The sequence below is a fragment of the Bidens hawaiensis genome, unplaced genomic scaffold (assembly GCF_021521415.1).
Source record: "Bidens hawaiensis isolate Kalapana, Puna unplaced genomic scaffold, B.hawaiensis_p1.1 tig00044597_1, whole genome shotgun sequence".
Classification (NCBI taxonomy): Eukaryota; Viridiplantae; Streptophyta; class Magnoliopsida; order Asterales; family Asteraceae; genus Bidens; species Bidens hawaiensis.
In genome coordinates this window covers 98,157-119,725 of record NW_027497903.1, presented here as the reverse complement: position 1 = coordinate 119,725, position 21,569 = coordinate 98,157, and the positions used below count along the sequence as shown (strand labels likewise).

Here is a 21,569-nt window from a genome sequence, read left to right as displayed (position 1 = left end):
CGTCATTGTATTTCTTAGTGAATTCTTGGTTTCGGGTTTGATATATTAATAAGAAAAATAGTCGTGATGAGTTACCATCAAAATATCGTGTTGTTTGTATTGCTTGATCCAATTAATTCCAGCCATTGTGAATGTTCCTACTGTCACATATTAAGGACCATATATGAACACCTACCAAAGGGCTTTAGCTTCCAAAAATAAAAATAACTGACTGTGCAGGATAAAAAGGTAATTTAACAAACTGATGAGTGTTATTTTGCTTGTAGGGGTAAGAGTGTTCAGTAATCACTATAATGCAAAGACAGTTCTCATTAAACCGAAACGCGCATATGTGTGTATATAAGCACGTTATACTTGTATTCTACGCATCAAAACACAACGATCAAAGTAAAATCTAGCAAAAATAAAGTCAACAAAGCAAGAATCAAGATCCTATCATTAAACAGAACACATGGTTCTAGCCCGAACATAATTATTGATTAGTGATGTAATTGCACCAAAACATCATACTTTCGGAAAATAAATAACCAATTACCAAACCTAACAGCCATTGCTGATTGGCACGCGAGTTGGTGGGACTAGTTTCATCACCTGTTCTTGAGCCCGGAGCCTCTTCAATACCGGTGGTTCGGGTGAAGATGAAACCGAAACTGATGATGATGCAACCGCCCACGAATCACTAGAGTTGTCGCTGCTGAAATATGAATCGATAACACCGTTTGGACTCCCAGGGGTAAAATGGTACTCTCTTCTGACTTGGCGAGTAGCTGTTAACGTGATTATCAGATACGTCCAGGATGAAGTTAGAGCACTCGTTTACTTTCCCCTGTTATAATTTATACAAATTTTAGATTTTGATATTTAGAAAGTTGAACAAATATCCTTGAGCCGATTGAGCCCAATAGTGCGTACAATTCTTGGAAATTTAGCTAAATGGGCCCAAATCACTTGGAACCTTTTTACGACTTTATTAAAATACTTTGAAAGGTTATTGGGCCAATTGGGCCCGATAGTTTGCACAGTTCTTAAAAACTTAGCTAACCGGCCCAATTAAGTTGGAACCTATTTCGACTTTATCAAAATACTTTGAAAGGTTATTGGGCCAATATTTTCTGTCCAAAATGCTCTGTGGGCTACCGGGGCCATCTTAGGCCGGTTTTGGCCCAATAAGGCTTAAAAGAGCATAATTAATTATTTAAAATAGGTTTTTGACCCAAACAACATTTGTAGGACATTTTTTAACAACATTTCAAGTCTGAGAATTTATGAAAATTATAAATGTATTTGTAAATGAATGTTATCCAATTAAATGATACATAATAATTAAAATCGTGGCCTTTAAGAACAAACCTCGCTGATTTCAAGGAAATCTTTAAGTTGGTTAAGATAATCGAACGCGTTATTGGGATCAATCTCTTTAATCACAAGGGACATTGTAGCAGCAGCAATTAAAGATGGAGGATAAAGTAGAGACCGTGAATCTGCATTCAATTTACAAATATCAGCTAATTGAATTAAAAATTATTCTTGAAACAATTGTACTTTTATAATGAATAGTTTTGAGTAATTCGATTGTACTATCATAACTGAATATTTTGGGTAGTATTGATGAGTGCAATGCCTGACATGTCTGAATGGTTTTTATAATAGTTTTCAAATGTTGGATGTTTCAAAAATGGATGATCTTTATAAAAGATATCACACTTGGTTTTCTTTACAGCTTCCAAAGTTCAAAGATTTTTTATAAAGATTTGATTTTTATAAATGTATTTGAAAGTTTGATGGTTCAATGAACTCTAATACACTGTTAATCATTAGGATTTGTCATTTTTGATCTTTGGGGATGTTTGGCATTGCATTACTAAAGCGACTATTCTGAAAATTATCTATTACGAGGGCGTTTGGGAACGCTTATTGCTTATTGAAATAAGTTGGATAAGCTACCACAATTCCCAAACACTATTAAAAGTTGATTATATAATTTTCTTGATTTCAAACATTAGAGGTACATCCAAACACCATCTTTGCAGCCTTAAACTGCTTTGGTAGAGCTAATTATCTTATGATTAATTCATTATTTACATCATTAGTTTCAATACAATATGCAGACAAATAATAATGTACATCCAAAACAATCAGTTCATGACAAAATGGAAGCATAATCAAAATCTTACCATTGATGACAGCAAGAACAGTTCTTTCAGTCCTCCGTACAATCTCAGACCGTTGACAATGCATGACTAACCCGAGCCTGCGCATAATGTAATCCGTAAACGAAAGCTGCGTCACCGGATTCATCTTCCATTGAAGCGAACCAAGCACCAAAAGCTCCATTTTCATTATCGTCTTTGACTCAAACACAAACTTTGCTCCTTCCACCTAAACCAACAAAAACACAAACATTAACATTTTGCATTCGATACATTCGGTACATTCATTAAGGCATTTTCACAAACACCTGGTGTGCATACCTGCAAGTCCATAAGTAAAGGCGTCTGAATCTCTTCAACTTTAGAAGCTAAAGACAAGCAAGCAACAGCAGCAAGCTGATTCATCCACGGCTTATTATTATTATTATTATTATTATTATTATTATTATTATTATTACCCATCTGAAAACCGGAACTCGAAACGAACCGATCGAAGTAATTAACAGCTAAAACTGTGGTTAATGCCACAAACCCATAATAATTACTAACCCTAATCATCCAATCAACAGACTCCTGCCTTAACACCATTAAACCCACATCAGTAACTGAACTAAACCCATTATTCTGTCTGGCCATGAGTGTTTGAAGCTCGTCTTGTTCCCATAACATGTCGTGGTCAAAATGGGTCAAAAGATGGTGCTTTTGGTGGTCAAAATTGAAATTGAAATCTGCATCTTGCTCGTCGCATAAGAGAGCATCGTCGAGAGTAAAGTTAGGGTTTTGGGGTTTCATTGTCTTGGGTCTAGATGAGGTTTTGTGGCATGTTTCTCTCTCTATAAATGTAGTGAGAGAAAATGGCGGAAGATGAAGAAGCAAAGGAAGAGGATTTTATTTGTGAGTGAACTGAAGGCTGCGTCTCTTCCTGCTTGTGCTTGCTTGCTTGCTTGCTTGCTTTTCTAATATTATTATTATTATTATTATTATTATGTTGTGTTTGTTCCATGACATATAAAGCATTTCATGATTCTTATGTTTTAATCCATTATAGTATTCATTTGTTTATTCTTCTTCATTTTCAGTCATATAAGGGGTTTAGTTCAGGGTAATAATAATAATCAATGTAAACAAATATGTAAAAGGCCAGTAACACCCCTGAGTTAACGTGGAATTTAGACCAAATTAACAAATTGGACGAAATTGGCAACAGTTGGGAAACATCAGGGTCTAATTGAGAAAAATATTTTTTGGACGAAATTCGCAAATGTGACTAAACTTCAGGGACAATTTTGGCACTGTACTCATGTAATAAAGAAAGAGTGAAAACAAATGTCTACCCCTAACTTAATGATTAAATTTAACGAGGTTAGTGATTTGGATGTAATTGGCAAGAATTGAGAAACGTGGAGGGTCCATATGCAAAAAAATAAACTTTTTAGACTAAATTTGAATTATTGGCCAAACCACAAGGACTAAAATGACACTTTACTCCTTTCTTTTTTTTAGCCACCGCACTCACTAAATTAAAGAGATTTGTTATCTTTCTCTAGTTAAATTATGTTGACTTAACCGGTTCAACATTGGGTTTATAATTTGGCTTGGGCGTTAGAGGTGCGCAAACCGATTTCAAACCTGTTCGGTTTAGTCAAGAAAAGTCAAAACATGTTTATGACCGGTTTCGGTTTGGGTTGAAACCAATTTCTTAACTGGTTTACAACCGGTTTTGGTTCGGGTTTCGATCGGTTTTTTCTGGTTTCGGTTATGGTAACCAGGGTGAAACCAGTTTTTGGTTCCAAACCGATTTCTACATAATCGGTTTCAAACCTGTTCAACTTCGATTTGATTTTCAAGTCGGTACGGTTAACCATTGTTTTTCGCCACCTCTATGAGGTGTTCCCTAGGGAAACCTACCGCCAGCTACCACTGGATGGTCATTGTGTCGACACAAGAGCAGAACTCTCTTGCATAACACGTGATGGGACGAAAACCTAGGTGGGCTCGGAATTTGAGCTGACAATCTCACAACGTCTAGCTCAAATCATTTATTGTCATAATCCAATGAAAATGACACAGGTATGGATCGAACTTGGGCCTACGTTTGAGAACCCAAGGTTTCCTGGACCACAAGCGGTGGATTTTCTAATTATATTATTACATATATTAATATTAATTATTGTTGTTATTATTTTTATTATTATTAATTGTTTAATGTTTGGTATTTTGAGAAAGTGGACTGTAACGGCAACATTCGATGGGAAAATGAATGAGTGCGGCTTTTACTTCATTTGTGTCCTTATGCTTTTTGCCATTTTGATCTATCAACTTTTAATCTCCTACAAAATGGTCCCTTCAATGTTCAATCATTATATTTCTAAATTAACTTTACCACAAAATGGTCTCTTATAAGATGGTCCCTTCAATACTATAATTTAATGTATAACTAAGATTACCCAACTTTCAAAAATGTTTTGGTAAGTTATTGAATTGGTAGTACATACTTCATGAAAGTTTTAAATATAAGTCATGCTATGATATATTCTTCGTCCCTTCAACATATAATGAATTATCGACCGCACATTAAAATTGCATGTTTAACGATACGAGAATTACTCATGTGATCTTTGTAATGTTTGATCAATAGTAACGTGACATTCGTCAATTTCGGGTTTTGTTTGTATTCGTTTTTATATTTGTTTATTATGTAAATCAACCCGATTTGTAAACCGAAGCTTATGTTATAATCAAAATGATGGATTTATGTTACAATATTGTTTCACACTTGTTGGGTTTTGAAAACATCCTACCTTTATTTTTATTATTATTAAATTTTTTTTTGTTTTGTGTTTTTGTCTTGATCCATTTTGCATGAAAACTCTTGTGTCTCACACCCATATTTGACCACCAACATTACCCTATATATACACCACCTTTCCTCTTCATTTTCCCTTGCTACAACTCCAAAAAAAAAACTCTCTCAAACATCAAAGATTCAAAGTTATCTTCTTAAGTGTTCTTGAAGGTTTTTAGTCTTTCATCTTAATTAGTTTATGTAGCCTTATTAATACTTGTTTATTATTGTGCAACATATATATAATATACACCCCTTGTTTACCTTTGGTAGTTACTTCTCCGATTCCGGTCGGTGAGGTTTCGGACCTCATAAGGCAAGGTTTCATGGAGGACTTCGTGTCCTTGATATATATACATCTATATAACTTGTTCATACATATTAATCTTGCTTATTTTAGTTTGTTGGTCATGTTTACAAGTTCCATGGTTATGGGTTTTTAAGAGTTTATGCTTCGGTTTAACCGTAAATAGCTCTAAACCATAAACCGAACTTTGTTACTAGTTTTGTTAAATAATTGTTTAAACATGCTTATTGTTAGATCTAAGTTTCTAAAATCATTTTTACAAATTCTATGGTTATGGGTTTGTAGAATCTTACCTCGGTCTTAACCCGAAACACGATCCGAACCGAAAACCGAATTTTTGTTTAAAGACTTTATTGTTAACTTTTGGTTGTAAAACTTAAAGTATTTTTTTTATTTGTACATTATTATACAAGTTCTTTAGTGGTTGGACATGTGGAAACCAAACCGATTCTTACTCGCTTAAGACACACAAGTGTGTTTTTTTTAGCCATCAAGACTTGTATATTTCTTTAAAAATAGTTACAAATTGATTTTTAAATATTTTTTTAAGTACTTGGAAATGTTGGATCCAACTTGATCTCATAACAAAGTTTGGACCGACAAAACCGAACACTCGCTTAACGTGCGTTGTTAGTTCTAAAACAATGGAACTACATACTTGGTTAAGTCTTATTAAATTTTATTGAGTTATCTTATAACATTCAATATTTTGGAAAGTTAACTTTGGGTTTAACCAATTATCAAGACCCGAACCGACAACCCGAACACTCGGTAAAAAAATCCGTTTTAGTATCTTTATTCCAAAAGGATTTGCATTCTTGCATTTTACCCACCTTATTACTTAACATAGATTGAGTAAATATTAAGGTTAGATACTTTAACCCGGTTTCGAGCAAACTTACATTTTTAAAGGGTTATTATTATAAATTCTTAAATAGTTATATTTTAAACCTTAAACTTTAATTATTTACATTTCTCAACATTTATTTTATTTAAAAACCTTCAAGACAACCTTTCTAAATTCAAGACTTCTTTTCTTTTTAGGCATTGTGCGTTAAACTCGTCGTTCTAACAAATCTCCAAATTATCATCTTTCAAGTTTACTACTTGAAGGTGAGTACTTCATACCCCATTTTCCATCTTTTATTTTGGGGGTGACATTTCATACTTATTCAACAAAATGCTTTATATTTGAATCTTAAACCACAAACGTAGTTGTATACTTTACCTAAATAATTGCTCGATTTGGTGTTCTATGCTTATACGCCTATGTGTTTATCGCTTTTGGTTGGTGGAACTATAAAATCCTAGACTATTTGGCATCCCCTTATAGCAAGGTGTCGTTAACGTAATGCAATTAACGATAACTATAAAATCCTAGACTATTTGGCATCCCCTTATAGCTAGGTGTCGCTAATGTGTTTAGCGATATCTATTTATCCAAATTACCACTTTTATTTATCGTTTCGTATGCAAGTTTTGTGGTTATCTTTATTATATACTAATATGATTAAACTTATGAATTGCTCACCAACCTTTGTGTTGACAAACTTTATTTTATGAAATGTTGCAGGTTTGCATTTTGGTTGATTTATGATTGTGAATAAAACGACATCAAAGACCTTAGGATATTAGTAAAAATGAACAATATCAAATTTGCCATATTTTGTGATATCTTGTTTATGGTTATTTTATGAATAATTGTTATATGACATTTTCGATGTTGTGAAATGAAATGAGTTTATTAAATACTGTCACTTTAATTAGTGTCATGTGCTTATGGACAATCGTTACACCTCGACATGTTCCGCCGCCTTTGGTCGGGGTGTGACAAGTAACTATGGTAATTTAAATCTAAATATAAATAGCATTATGATTGTAGGATGTGGAGCAAGAATATACGAAGTATAATCTTCTTTTGTATTTTTGCAAGATAAAATGTAAACTGATTTTCAATAATTTAAAATTAGACTATCGGTCGACAATAATTCAATTTGTTAGCTTAACTAATTAATCATAGCCTTAAATTTCACTTTTGTTGCAACATGCATTCATAATCTAACAAATTGGTAATTTTGTCTCTCCTTGGTGAACAATTGATTGATTTTTATTCCAATAATGTGAACTGTTTGAAAATATGTAAATGGTAGTTATGTGTGGACGAGTTATTTCTCTTCTATAGTGTGATTGTTTTTTTCAAGGATTGACACTTATAAGTATTGTTAGATAAATTATTAGAATAGATTTTATCAACTAATGGGTCACAGTCTAAATAACTTCATTTCAACTGTCCAAACAAAATAAGAACTTAAAAGAAGTTTGTGCGGGCCATTGACAACTAGAAAACTCATGCGGTGTTCTTGATATAGCACGGGGTGTTTGGAGTTGGATGAGCAGCAAATGAACCGTTAATCGAAACCAAACCGAAAATCAGTTATCAGTTTTCCTTCTACCCTCGGTTAACTGAACCAATCTATTCGTATTTTCATAAATTTTAGCCTTGATACCTCTCTTTCATGCATGCCTCCACTACATGTATTACATTTTCATTTCATGTATTTCTTACCAAAAAAAATTACCCCAAATTTGTTTTTGGTTTTTAACCGAACCAAAAATGACAAAATAACCGAATAAACCAAACTGAATATTTAAAAACAAACTTGTTAATAAATAGATTAATCGATGACTTTGGTTGCGGTTTAGGCTAACATCGAGCCGAGCCGAGCCAAGCCTAATGATGCACACCCTAGTTTGGTGAAATACTAAAAGGGTGACTCCTTTAAAGTACATGGACTGTATACAAACATTGAGGTATGATCTATGCTACTTCTGACATTGGCTTGATGGACAGTAAGTGGTGTACACGCGCAGTGAACGATGTGACTTGTTTAGTTGTGGAAGTAGTAGGTGCTTTAAAGACATTTGACTGTTTTTGTCTTCAACCAGGACCACCAAGGACCATCGGGGTACAAGGATACTTTGTTTTGTTTTGTTTTTTTTCCTTTAATATTATTATACAACTGGTTAACTTTTATATTAAGTATATTTGTAGTAAAATACTTTGAGACAATGGTTATATTAAGTATGTTTGTCACGTTATGTAAACTCAAAATTTACATGGTGTTATTTCTTTTTTGTCTTTATAACATTATAATACATATCAAAATATCATACATTCGTTTTAAGTGAAAAGGTAAACGTAATGAATGTAATTATACAATATATGAAGTTTATTTTGTAAGTTAATCACACGTGTAACAATATTAAAACTTTATTCACAAAGTATATTTATAAATATATTTTTTAATTGGCTTAGTACTTTTCGAGGTTAATGTCCTTTTTTTAAACAGCTAATCTGGATTAATGACAGGCTACTGTCCCACATGGTTATGTTCGTTTCTCGAGTACTATAGATCATTCTTAAGAGGAAATCAACCATTGCTTGAAATCTTACTAATATATTAAAGCAAGATGATTCTTTTCACATGTTTTTATTCTAGCCTATTCATATAGGATTTCAAGTATTCACATTTCCATATCAATAATTTTCACATATTCACAATTATTTTTAATCCACTAAATTAAAACAAGCATTTCAATTTTAATTCAATTAATTCTACAATTAAATCTATTTATTCAAATTAATGCAATTAACTCCATAATTAAGTCTATTTATTCCAATTAATAACCACTTTGTCAATGATTTAATTTACTCTTTAGGAAAAAAGAAGACCAAATGTTCTTTAAGTTTTATTTATTTATTAAGAAATGACATGAAAAATGCTATAAAAATATAGATATATCTGAAAATTATTTATAAAAAACACTCTAAAAGAAAAAAGAAAAAAACGTTCTTTAGAACAATTAGGAACATTTAAAAAAATTAAATAAAGCTGTTTACAAAGAGATTTTCGAAAACTTAATGTAATACAGTTTAAAGTTGGTATGTATTTGTAAACTTAGTTTTCAATTAATATTACAAAATCTTTTACTAATACGTGTTTTTTATTTTTTTCAGGTCTAATGATTCATTTATATTATATTATTTCTTATTAATTGCATTTTTTATTTATAAAGTATTTTCTTTTTATGTTATAGATAGAGTTTAACATCTTTTGTAACATCTGAAGGTAAAAAACTTATGTCAAATATTTATGATGACTGAATGCGTAGTTTATATTTTATATTGTTTGTTGATATGTTTTCCACCCGTGTGTAACACGGGTTATTATCCTAGTGTATATTAAAACAATATTTATATTACTTAATTTTTATAATTCAGTATCTTAATATAAGCACATTCTAAAACTAGCTAAATATCACATTGATATAAATTGTAAATCCTTTTGGTTGGAGTGAAGTTACAAAAAAATAAAACAAAAAGCGTAAATGCTAAAAAAACAAAACACAATTATCAGTTTTTTTTTACGTGACTCACTTTTGTTTCTTCTATTGAAGACTTTTGGGTTCAGATAACCAAATGTCAACTCAGATATAATAAAATTCCAATCAGTGACAGTTTTGAATAAGTATACATATGATTATAATATAGTACTTCACTTATTTTGTTACAATATTATTATTATCAACGATATAGTTTTAATTATTTCAATATCATCGTGGCGTGGCTTTTTTGTTTAATAAACCTGAACGTTTATAAAGTTACGATGGTTAGGTACAAAAAAGAAATTACTTTTTAACTAATGATTTTTTTTAAATTAACGTAGATGCAATTAATTACTTTGAAATCATGATTTACATTTTATAATGTTAGATCCACACCTAGTTGGACAAATGGACAACGATAATTGTTAAGTATTTTTTACGCAAAATTTGTGGATCACAAATAATTAATTAATATTTTTAGCAAGACTTTGTAACCATTTTTTATGAAAAAAAAAATGCATAAGTGAATAAAGTTTTGATGAGCTGGTTTCAATAAAATGGTTGTTCAAGTTATAAATGGGTATGGTTTTATATTTCTCTTAAGTAAAATAAATTTGAATCCGAATTATTGTATCATCGATATAACCTGGCATCATGTTCTTCGTTGAGTTTGACTAAACTTGATATTACCAATATTACCTCGGTGTTCATGTTAAAACTATGGGATCCACGATATGTTGTTCTCGGTTGCTCTCACACTACTTTCTTAGGCGTTTGATTGTTTATCTTTGGAATCATGACATGTAAATTGTTGGGGTTGTAGAATTCAACACCTTGCTGATGTTATTATGTAATATTTCTAATAGCTAATGAAAGTTCAAGTAAATAAATAATAAATCAATATATGATAGACCACATCTTTTGCCTAAAGCATTATGTTAATTTTTGCTTATATTTATGTTCGTTTCCTCTATCTATAAACGAGATGTACGATTTTTGTTGGGGATCATAAGTTCAAAACCATTCATCACGAATAAGAAATAATTGATTCGCTCAGTTTGAATCCCCAAACCTACTCATGTGACAATCGTATATCTCAATACTTATTTTATCAGAGTATGACTCATTCACACAATGTAAATTACATTGACCGTGTGAAGTGTGTATATTACAACTAGGTGTTCATTTTAATAGTTTGATTCGATGTTTTGTAAAATATAATTATGTGGTCAAATTGAGAATAATAAATGTTAATAAAAAAAAAGTAATAAGTTGTTCATATCCATGTAATAAATATTGTAACATCCCGAAATTTCAAGATAATATTAATTATATTACTTAATAATAGAGGGAAAGTTTACTCAGGTTATCTGGAAAATAGATAATAGAATAGGAGTTGGTATGGGTCGGGCTAGCGTTGGGTAATGGACGTGGGTTATGGATTTGGATTAATAGAGATGGGTTAAATGAGAATGGGCCTTAGGTCCATGGGATTTCAGGGATATAAATATCCCCTAAACCCCAAGATATCTTTCATATTTCACCAAACTCCCTAACACACACATACCCACTAACTTCGCCGGAACCGGCTGAGCCAAGGGAAGAATCGGGCAGGTCCGAGAGAGAGCGATTAGTTGTGTTAACAAGTTAAACAAGATCCAAACAAGCTCAAAGGTATGATTCTTGACCTTTAAGGTTTAAAGATCCAAGCTTTTTAGTGTATAAGCGACCGAAGATGGTCGGGAAGCGTAGTGGGTGATATTGAACCATAGCAAGGGTGTTAAAAACGCTCAAAATGCTGGAAAGAAACCGAAAAGCGGCTGTCTGGGTAACTTCGCCTGCATCTGGGCAACTTCGCCTTCAACGCGATGAACTTCGCCTGCAAGCTAAGTTCGCCTGATGAACTTCACCTGCAAGCTAAGTTCGCCTAATGGCAACTTCGCTGTAAAGTTAAGTTCGCCTAACTGGTAACTTCGCCTGAGGCCAAGTTCGCCTGATGACAACTTCGCCTGAAGCCAAGTTCGCCTGATGGCAACTTCGCTGTAAAGCTAAGTTCGCCTAGCTGGTAACTTCGCCTACAGCTAAGTTCGCCTAAGGTTAACTTCGCCTAGAGCTAAGTTTGATTAGAAAATAAATTAAAAAGCGATAAGTTAAGTAAGCCACTACTAGGCCACCAGATTAGATCAGGCGAGTATTGATACGTGTAACTTGTACAGTCAGCCGAGCTCAGATAGAGAAGGGATTTACAGCTATCAGAAAAAGAAGCAGAATTCAGGTGAGTTTCTAACCCCATTTATGTGTTACGTTTTCGGGGCTGTGTGCATACTCAATATGTTTGTTAATACACTTATCCTAAGAGATAAGTGTATGCCTTATATGGATAATGTGAAATATATGAATGATTGCTTGATGGTACGTGAACGATCTTCGGATATTGCACGTACTGTCAGGTTGCAACGCTAAGAATAAGGTAAGTATGTTATGTATGTTTATGTGTATGAACATGATAGAGATAATAGAAGAAAGAAATGATAACGTATGGTTGTATGGTTACGAAGAGGGTACCGAGCCCTAGTAATACTCGAGGAATGTAGGGCGTAATGCTCTTTATAACGTAAGATATGAAAGTAAGATAATACAAAAGAAAGTAAGAACGAAAGGATATAATTTTATGTGTATGCCGTGTATGGTATATGTAATCGATACGATTGATTGCTTGACGGTACGTGAACGATCTTCGGATATTGCACGTATCGTCAAGGGAAGTGACTAGCTCCTTACATGGATATTAAATAATAAAGTATAGTGTTCCTTGTATGGAAGGTATAGTGTTCCTTTTATGGAAGGTATAGTGTTCCTTTTATGGATAGTAAAGTGTTCCTTCTATGGATAGTATAGTGTTCCTCATATGGAAATTATATATGGAAGGGTAATGGTAATGGTTCTTTTAATAGATATTACGTGACGATCCTCCTATGAATATTTATACAAGGTTAAGGTAGTAATATGTGTCTTCGGATACGGGAAGTAATATAAGGGAATAGATTGTATGTTGCCTGATTAACTAGAACTCACTCAGCGTAGCTGACTTTTAGTATGCACGCAGGTGAGCCGATTACAGAGCTAGCAAGAGGATGACGCATGGCATGGATTGAACGGCTGGCATCTGAAGAAAGAAGTAAAGATGTTTTAAATATAAAGTTTTGTGTTATGGTATCAAAGAAAAGATTTAATGTTTTGTAACAAATGATTGATGTTTTATATTCCGAGAAAAGTTTTAATAAACTCTGAATTGAAGGACTGTGTTTATGAGTAAATCTGACGCTAAAGTAGGGCTACCGGGTTCGGGGCCTTACAAGTTGGTATCAGAGCATAAGTTCGAGAGATTTAAGCATCCTACATGCTTAGACTCGAACAGAGAATGGGATTTAAGTAAGAAAAGAAAGAAGATGCCAGTTCAAGAATGCCATGTGTCGCTCAAGCAAAAATCAGTAAAGGTAAGGTGTATGATTAAATGATATATGTTAATGAGAAAGAAAAGATACGTGAACGATAAGGATAGAAGTAATTGATTGTTTGACTTGACTAACTGCTTAAGTAGAACCAGCACAAATAGACTCATAAAGGGAAGCGAATAGGACACGGAAAGCAACGTGATCAGCTAGTCACAGCTGGCCACTGTTATTACCTGTTAGCCTTGCTATCCTTGTACTAAATAGTTCCTTGAGTGATGATGTTTGTGTTGTCCCTTTAAGAATACTGATGGCTGGAGCTGGAGAAGTTGTGGGAACTGGGGGTCGCACTGGACGTCGTGGCAGGCCTCGTCTTGTCCGGCAACCCTCGGTAGAAGAAGCTTCCCACACCGAAGATGAAGGGAGCGCCGCTGGAGGAGACCAGAACAACAACGAAGAAGTTCAACTTAGCCCTGCAGTTCAAGCAGCCATTGTTCAAGCTGTAGTTGCTGCTGTGAAGAACCTGAATCCCGAAGGATCTGCTGGAAGCCGTGAACGAACCGTTGAAGGGGCAGGTGGTAATAATAGAAAGGATGACGAGAGGGAAAGGGGTGACTCGAGTGAGGTAAAGTCTGTGAAAGATGATGATAGGAAGAGAGGCCGAGGCGGTTGCAACTATAAGTCCTTCAAAGGTTGTGACCCGCCTAAGCTGACTGGTTTAGGAGACACAATCGCTACTCTTCAGTGGATAACCGCCATGGATAAGGTTATCCGCATTAGCGAGTGCCGTCCTGACCAAGCTGTCGGTTATGCCACTCAATCTTTTGAAGATGAGGCTATGTATTGGTGGGAGAGTGTGGAGCAGAGGAAGACCCGTGAAGAGATCAAAGCGATGAGTTGGAATGACCTAAAGGACATGGTGATGAAGAGGTTCTGCGCTGATACAGAAGTTGAAAGAGTGGAGATGAAGTTTCTGAATTTGAAAGCGGGAGGGATGACACAACGGGAGTATACTACTGAATTCAACCGCATGTCTAGGTTGGTACCTGACATGGTGAACACCGAAGCTAAAAGGATCAAGTGTTACGTAAGGGGACTTCCACGGAATGTTCGCACTTTGGTTAAGTCTAGTAAGTCCGCAACATTTGACTCGGCCGTGGAATTGGCCGAGATGATTTATGAGGACCTTGCCAACTGTGAAGGGGAGAAGATGGAACCGAAGAAAAAGAACCCAACCCCAGAACCAGAGGAAGCCAATGAGGTGGATCCACGCAAAAAGAAGGCAAGGCAAGAGGGGTTCACTGCTTGTGAAAAATGTGGGAAGAGACACCCCGGAGAGTGCAGAAAGGGATTAGGTGTTTGCTACAGGTGTGGAAGAGCAGGACATTCCTCTTGGGAATGTAATGATTACCATAGGTGTCACAACTGTGGAGGACGTGGGTACCTAGCAAGGGATTGTAAGAAGCCAAAGGGAGGACATGAAGGAGAGAAGAGTGCTTGAGGTTTAACAGATTCCTCCATATGCTTAGAGAAGCCATTCAAGAAGGCTAGATGCTAGCCATAAGTATTAAATCTATGTGTAACTTATTGATGACTCGATGCGTGTTGATTTATGTTGAAATTTAGACTGGTGTTTATTAATTATGGTACGAATTGTCTGAATGCATGTTAGTCATGATAAATTGACGTGTTGTGATAGAGTGTCGACTTAGGCTTTAGCATTAATATGATATAAGACAAAGCCTCTTAAAGATCGAAACGAGACTTGGTACATTGAGGGCCTCATGGACAAGCTACCTTAAATAGCTAATAAACGTGACCACCATTCGATGACTGCAAAGTCGGAAGTAAGAAGGGTAACTCAGAAAACGAAGGTGATTCAATAAAGCGTGTAAATATAAGAAGTTTTCCTTTTATAGGGAATAAGTTAGGTTTCGGGGACGAAACCTCTTTAAGGAGGGAAGACTTGTAACATCCCGAAATTTCAAGATAATATTAATTATATTACTTAATAATAGAGGGAAAGTTTACTCGGGTTATCTGGAAATAGATAATATAATAGGAGTTGGTATGGGTCGGGCTAGCGTTGGGTAATGGACGTGGGTTATGGATTTGGATTAATAGAGATGGGTTAAATGAGAATGGGCCTTAGGTCCATGGGATTTCAGGAATATAAATATCCCCTAAACCCCAAAATATCTTTCATATTTCACCAAACTCCCTAACACACACATACCCACTAACTTCGCCGGAACCGGCTGAGCCAAGGGAAGACTCGGGCAGGTCCGAGAGAGAGCGATTAGTTGTGTTAACAAGTTAAACAAGATCCAAACAAGCTCAAAGGTATGATTCTTGACCTTTAAGGTTTAAAGATCCAAGCTTTTTAGTGTATAAGCGACCGAAGATGGTCGGGAAGCGTAGTGGGTGATACTGAACCATAGCAAGGGTGTTAAAAACGCTCAAAATGCTGGAAAGAAACCGAACAGCGGCTGTCTGGGTAACTTCGCCTGCATCTGGGCAACTTCGCCTTCAACGCGATGAACTTCGCCTGCAAGCTAAGTTCGCCTGATGAACTTCGCCTGCAAGCTAAGTTCGCCTAATGGCAACTTCGCTGTAAAGTTAAGTTCGCCTAACTGGTAACTTCGCCTGAGGCCAAGTTCGCCTGATGACAACTTCGCCTGAAGCCAAGTTCGCCTGATGGCAACTTCGCTGTAAAGCTAAGTTCGCCTAGCTGGTAACTTCGCCTACAGCTAAGTTCGCCTAAGGTTAACTTCGCCTAGAGCTAAGTTTGATTAGAAAATAAATTAAAAAGCGATAAGTTAAGTAAGCCACTACTAGGCCACCAGATTAGATCAGGCGAGTATTGATACGTGTAACTTGTACAGTCAGCCGAGCTCAGATAGAGAAGGGATTTACAGCTATCAGAAAAAGAAGCAGAATTCAGGTGAGTTTCTAACCCCATTTATGTGTTACGTTTTCGGGGCTGTGTGCATACTCAATATGTTTGTTAATACACTTATCCTAAGAGATAAGTGTATGCCTTATATGGATAATGTGAAATATATGAATGATTGCTTGATGGTACGTGAACGATCTTCGGATATTGCACGTACTGTCAGGTTGCAGCGCTAAGAATAAGGTAAGTATGTTATGTATGTTTATGTGTATGAACATGATAGAGATAATAGAAGAAAGAAATGATAACGTATGGTTGTATGGTTACGAAGAGGGTACCGAGCCCTAGTAATACTCGAGGAATGTAGGGCGTAATGCTCTTTATAACGTAAGATATGAAAGTAAGATAATACAAAAGAAAGTAAGAAAGTATGAACGAAAGGATATAATTTTATGTGTATGCCGTGTATGGTATATGTAATCGATACGATTGATTGCTTGACGGTACGTGAACGATCTTCGGATATTGCACGTATCGTCAAGGGAAGTGACTAGCTCCTTACATGGATATTAAATAATAAAGTATAGTGTTCCTTGTATGGAAGGTATAGTGTTACTTTTATGGAAGGTATAGTGTTCCTTTTATGGATAGTAAAGTGTTCCTTCTATGGATAGTATAGTGTTCCTCATATGGAAATTATATATGGTAGGTTAATGGTAATGGTTCTTTTAATAGATATTACGTGACGATCCTCCTATGAATATTTATACAAGGCTAAGGTAGTAATATGTGTCTTCGGATACGGGAAGTAATATATGGGAATAGATTGTATGTTGCCTGATTAACTAGAACTCACTCAGCGTAGCTGACTTTTAGTATGCACGCAGGTGAGCCGATTACAGAGCTAGCAAGAGGATGACGCATGGCATGGATTGAACGGCTGGCATCTGAAGAAAGAAGTAAAGATGTTTTAAATATAAAGTTTTGTGTTATGGTATCAAAGAAAAGATTTAATGTTTTGTAACAAATGATTGATGTTTTATATTCCGCGAAAAGTTTTAATAAACTCTGAATTGAAGGACTGTGTTTATGAGTAAATCCGACGCTAAAGTAGGGCTACCGGGTTCGGGGCCTTACAAATATAAAAATTGATGTTTGGAGTGGAGGTTCATTGAGAATAGAAGAACGTGAGAAACCCGGCCCCTGATTTATGCTTTGCCTGTTTTTTTTTTTTTTCTTTCTTTGCCTTTGTTTTTAATTCTTCCAACATAACCTAGGCTTCCTAATGTTTTCCTGCCACTTCTTGGTTCTCTTTATTAATGTTTTCTTGTTTTCTTTTTCAGGAATATAATATTCTAATGAATTCTTGGTAACAATAAAAAAAAGTTTACATATTATAAAAAAGATAATTCTAATGATATGTGTTCTTTTGATTATGTATATATTAGGTGAGGTCTAGTTGATGAAATTCTGATGTAAGATGTTTGAATAGTAGAATTTGATTATAGAAGCTCACATAGTTAAAATTATGCATGACCTTCAATTCAATATCAAAATTGATGTTTTCTTTTTAGAAAGCTTTAATTACATTAGTAAAAAACAATCTCTGTTGTTAAATGACATGAGTACTAGCATATATATATATATACACATACCAAGACCAATAGAATATACATTATCAAAAAGTAATACTTATTGTTTTAAGAATTAGCATCACTAGGGGAATTTGAAAGCTTTTCAAGTTTCATCCCTTCTCCGTTAAAATTAAGCAATTGAGCATAATCAAGTAAACACACATAAATATAAAGAATTAAAATTGAACAAAGACGAAAGGAATTAATTTGATTCACTTGAAAGTAATCACTTTATTGTTTATATGAGAACACATACAAGGGACGAAATGAAGATAATCGAGCTAAGGTTTCTTTTAATTAGAAATATATCTATTATTCTATAGCATTTGAAAGATTCATGACTAATGACAGGACTCTAAAATATTTTATTTAAAGGATTTAATGGGACTTGAAACCTTTAATTTTAATAAACATAATATCTCATGAATTCTATGAAATTTCATAAGTAATAGTTTATTCGAATCCATATAAATAAAACAACATATATAATTGAAGTATTTTGTCATTTGCTAATAAATTGCTCTACCATCCAAATGTCCCAAAACCCACATGGCCACATGCAGTCAATTTATCATTTACCATTAAAAATTTCCATTCCCCAAATATCAACCTTTCGATTACAAATAAACTTGCATAATATATCTGGTGTTGTCCGTTTTTTTCTTTATATTGTCTTTTTATTTATCTTCCATTTCCTATATATATATTTTGTTGTATTATAAAAAAAAATACAAAATAGGATAAAACTTATTGTTAAATTGTATAAAACAAATCATTATAAATAGATCCATGATCTATGTTCTTAGGAATTAACAACAAACAAGAAGAATGACTTATAATTAGAGAATACGTTAAGACTTAAGACAACGAAGCTCAATTATAACTTATCTTTACTAACCTTTTGAACTCAAAGATAACGTGTCAGATCCAATAATCAGGACTGATAAGAGATGAAGTTGTAGAATGAAACTAAAGCCCGTGAAAGAGTTCTCAACTTAGTTGATTCAATTTTTAATATCCCCAAGATCTTTTAGTAGGCCAAGCTAGTTGTATGAACTATGCGGGGTCATTTCAAATTTTGCTAGTAAATAAATTAATAAATATGTTGATATATATCCCCTAAACTAGTTAGACTATGCACTATGGGCGCGGAAGGGAGGGGGAGAGGGGCACGGTGGGCTCCAAACACCGCCGAGGGGCGCTGATGGGTGGGGCGCGTAGGAGGGAACGGTGGAGGGGATGATGGGCGCAGAAGGGAGAAGGGTGGGCCCTCTCTTTCTTCATCTCTCACATACACACATACATATATATGCATATATATATATATATATATTGGGGGCGCCCAAGGGGCATTAACCATAGCGGGGTGGGCTTCGATGCCCCGTTTTCTACGAAGCGATGACATGGCGTTGACGTGGCACGGTGGAGAGGCTTCGATGCCCCCCACCATAACATACAGCCTTAGGGTACTTTATCACCTGCATAGTTCATTCATACAGCAAATGGTGATAATATGCGGCTAAGCTTACGACTTTTAAATTTTAATGTTATGTTGATAAACCACTCATGTGAGAGATAAATGGAGTCTCTTTAAAGTGGTTTTTATTCTTCTAATGATTGTCTAGTGTTCATAACCATGAAGACATGAAGATGTTTTTTTTGACCAGATGAAGACATGAAGATGTTAGAAAGAGTCTTATGTGAATGTTTATTATCGTCTACACAAACATCATATCAACTTAAATAAGTCGAGTTCTACTAACAACTAGTAAACCAGTTATTCTTTCCATGGAATTGTTCAAATGCTAACACCTACGTATCCATGCAAGATTCTAATGTCGAGGTTTTATCGTGATTTTGTATGCTTTTGATTGATCTACTTTCATGTGGAGGCGGTTGAAAAAATTAATTGAGAATATGTTGTAACTAACTTTTGACACAAATAATCATATTTATACATACAAGTTATTTACTTGATAATTTATGGGTTTGCTCATCTTTGTTAAGAGTTTTGCAACGAGCTAAGATATGTCCAAAATATAATTTACATGAATGCATGCTCAAAGCAGTTAGTTTGATATAAAACATAAAATGAGAAAACAAGTACAACTTGTGCCACATAAACGGGTGAACAAATTGATGAGTGATTTATAAGGTGTTAGCAAGTATGGTAAGCTTATGTCGGGGTCGCTTTTTAGTCTTGATTTATTCCAACTCAAACGTGCACATGCAGGGTGTGCACATTTGGTTTCAAGATCAGTCGTTGTAAGTAAATTATGTCCATGCTCATATTGTGACAATTCAACTAACGAACTCCTAGGGTGAAAAGGGTAAACAACACGCTAGTGAATACTTGGACCATGATTGCTACTCTTTTTAGTTCATAGCTCTAGCTCTTGGACGTTAAGTGACTCAAGCTCGAGCTTAGGCAAGCTTGAACTCGACTCAGCTCAGCACACTACATTATCCATAAGGCATGACCTTACGAAGGAGTCCGCGCAAATCACACAAGTCTTTCAAATCAAATTCATAATCAAGTGTCGAGCTTATCAAGTCATTTACAATTGATGTTATTACCACCAACAACACTCGGATCTCGCATTGAGTCTTGTAAACCAAAGCAAAAAGAAATAAAAGATGAAAATAACTTGTAGGTGAAAATGTCCAAGATGTAGGAGGAATGGGTGAGTGGTGTCCCTTTAATATGGAACTCATTCCTTTTAGCGTTTTCTATTATGGGCTTGCTACAACCAAAAGGGCCTCGTGCCCATACATTGATTAAACGAAAGCTTAACAAAACGTAAAGTAACATAGAAATACTATCTAATATATAAGCTTCCTAAATATAGCCTCACATGGGTTTATTTGTGAAATCCTTTTATCATAAAACCATAACGTAATTTCTCTCCTTTGCATATTCTTCGGCGTCGGCCTATTCTCTCCATCACCGGTTAACTTCCGATTACCATCAGCCATCATCAACGACCATTGCCACCTACATCAACCACCCATTTTCACAAGACAAATATTCGTATTCATGTTTGTTCGTTAAAAAAAATCAACATGTTCGTGTTCATTCGTTAAAAATCTAAAAAACCTACACATCACAATTGAAAGAGCCTAAATGTTAATAAATATAATGAACGTAACAAGCTAATATATACATATTAAATCAAAACAATAACTATGTTGAAAAATAAAATAAAATCATTACGAAATATAAAATAGCAAAACGATTAAAACAAAAATCTAAATAAACCCTCTAACATAGTGACTCAAACTAGTTAAATTCATATATTCATATAATTGTAAGATCTAAATAATTGACTAAAATTAAAAAAAATCTATAATGTATAGATATAAATAATAACCTTAAAGTAACAAATGTCATATTCTTACATCCAACAAACTAATGAACAATGCCTCATTAGGAACTCATGGGCTTAAACTCCAATTAAACTGGTCTTATAATGCACAAACCTTTTCTAACATTTGGCTCAGTTGTCATTTAGTTAAAACACTACATATATATATACATACGTAATATAACATATATACAAAAATTAAAACATATTAAACTTTTACGGTATGGTCTGGTTTTGCTTACAAATCGTAAACCAAACCGTTTACTATGGTTTGAAACTTTTGAAACCGACCGATGAAATGGTTGTGAAAAAAAAAAGCGATTGTGAAACCAAACTAATGACTTGTTGGGCGGTTTCACAGTTTTAAACCAATCCGTGAACACCCCTATTTTAGGCTTGATAAAACAAATAAGCCAATCAGGCTTTTCTAATACCTGGTTCCGTGCATGAAACCAGGGTCGGGTATGACCGGGTATTGGAAAATCGATTATTGGCAATGCACGGGTCGGGATCGGGTCCAAGTATTGTCTCTAA

The 21,569-nt window shown here is 34.5% G+C and overlaps 1 pseudogene across 1 annotated transcript; it reads right to left on the bottom strand.

Annotated features, from left to right (window-relative positions):
• Nucleotides 1-368: 368 nt before the first annotated feature.
• On the bottom strand, nt 369-2,942 carry LOC143595025 (cyclin-D3-3-like; annotated as a pseudogene). The gene is made up of 4 exons (XR_013146453.1): nt 2,472-2,942; nt 2,175-2,379; nt 1,351-1,481; nt 369-826 (listed from the first exon to the last, which is right to left on the bottom strand). The product of XR_013146453.1 is annotated as a cyclin-D3-3-like (transcript).
• Nucleotides 2,943-21,569: the final 18,627 nt, after the last annotated feature.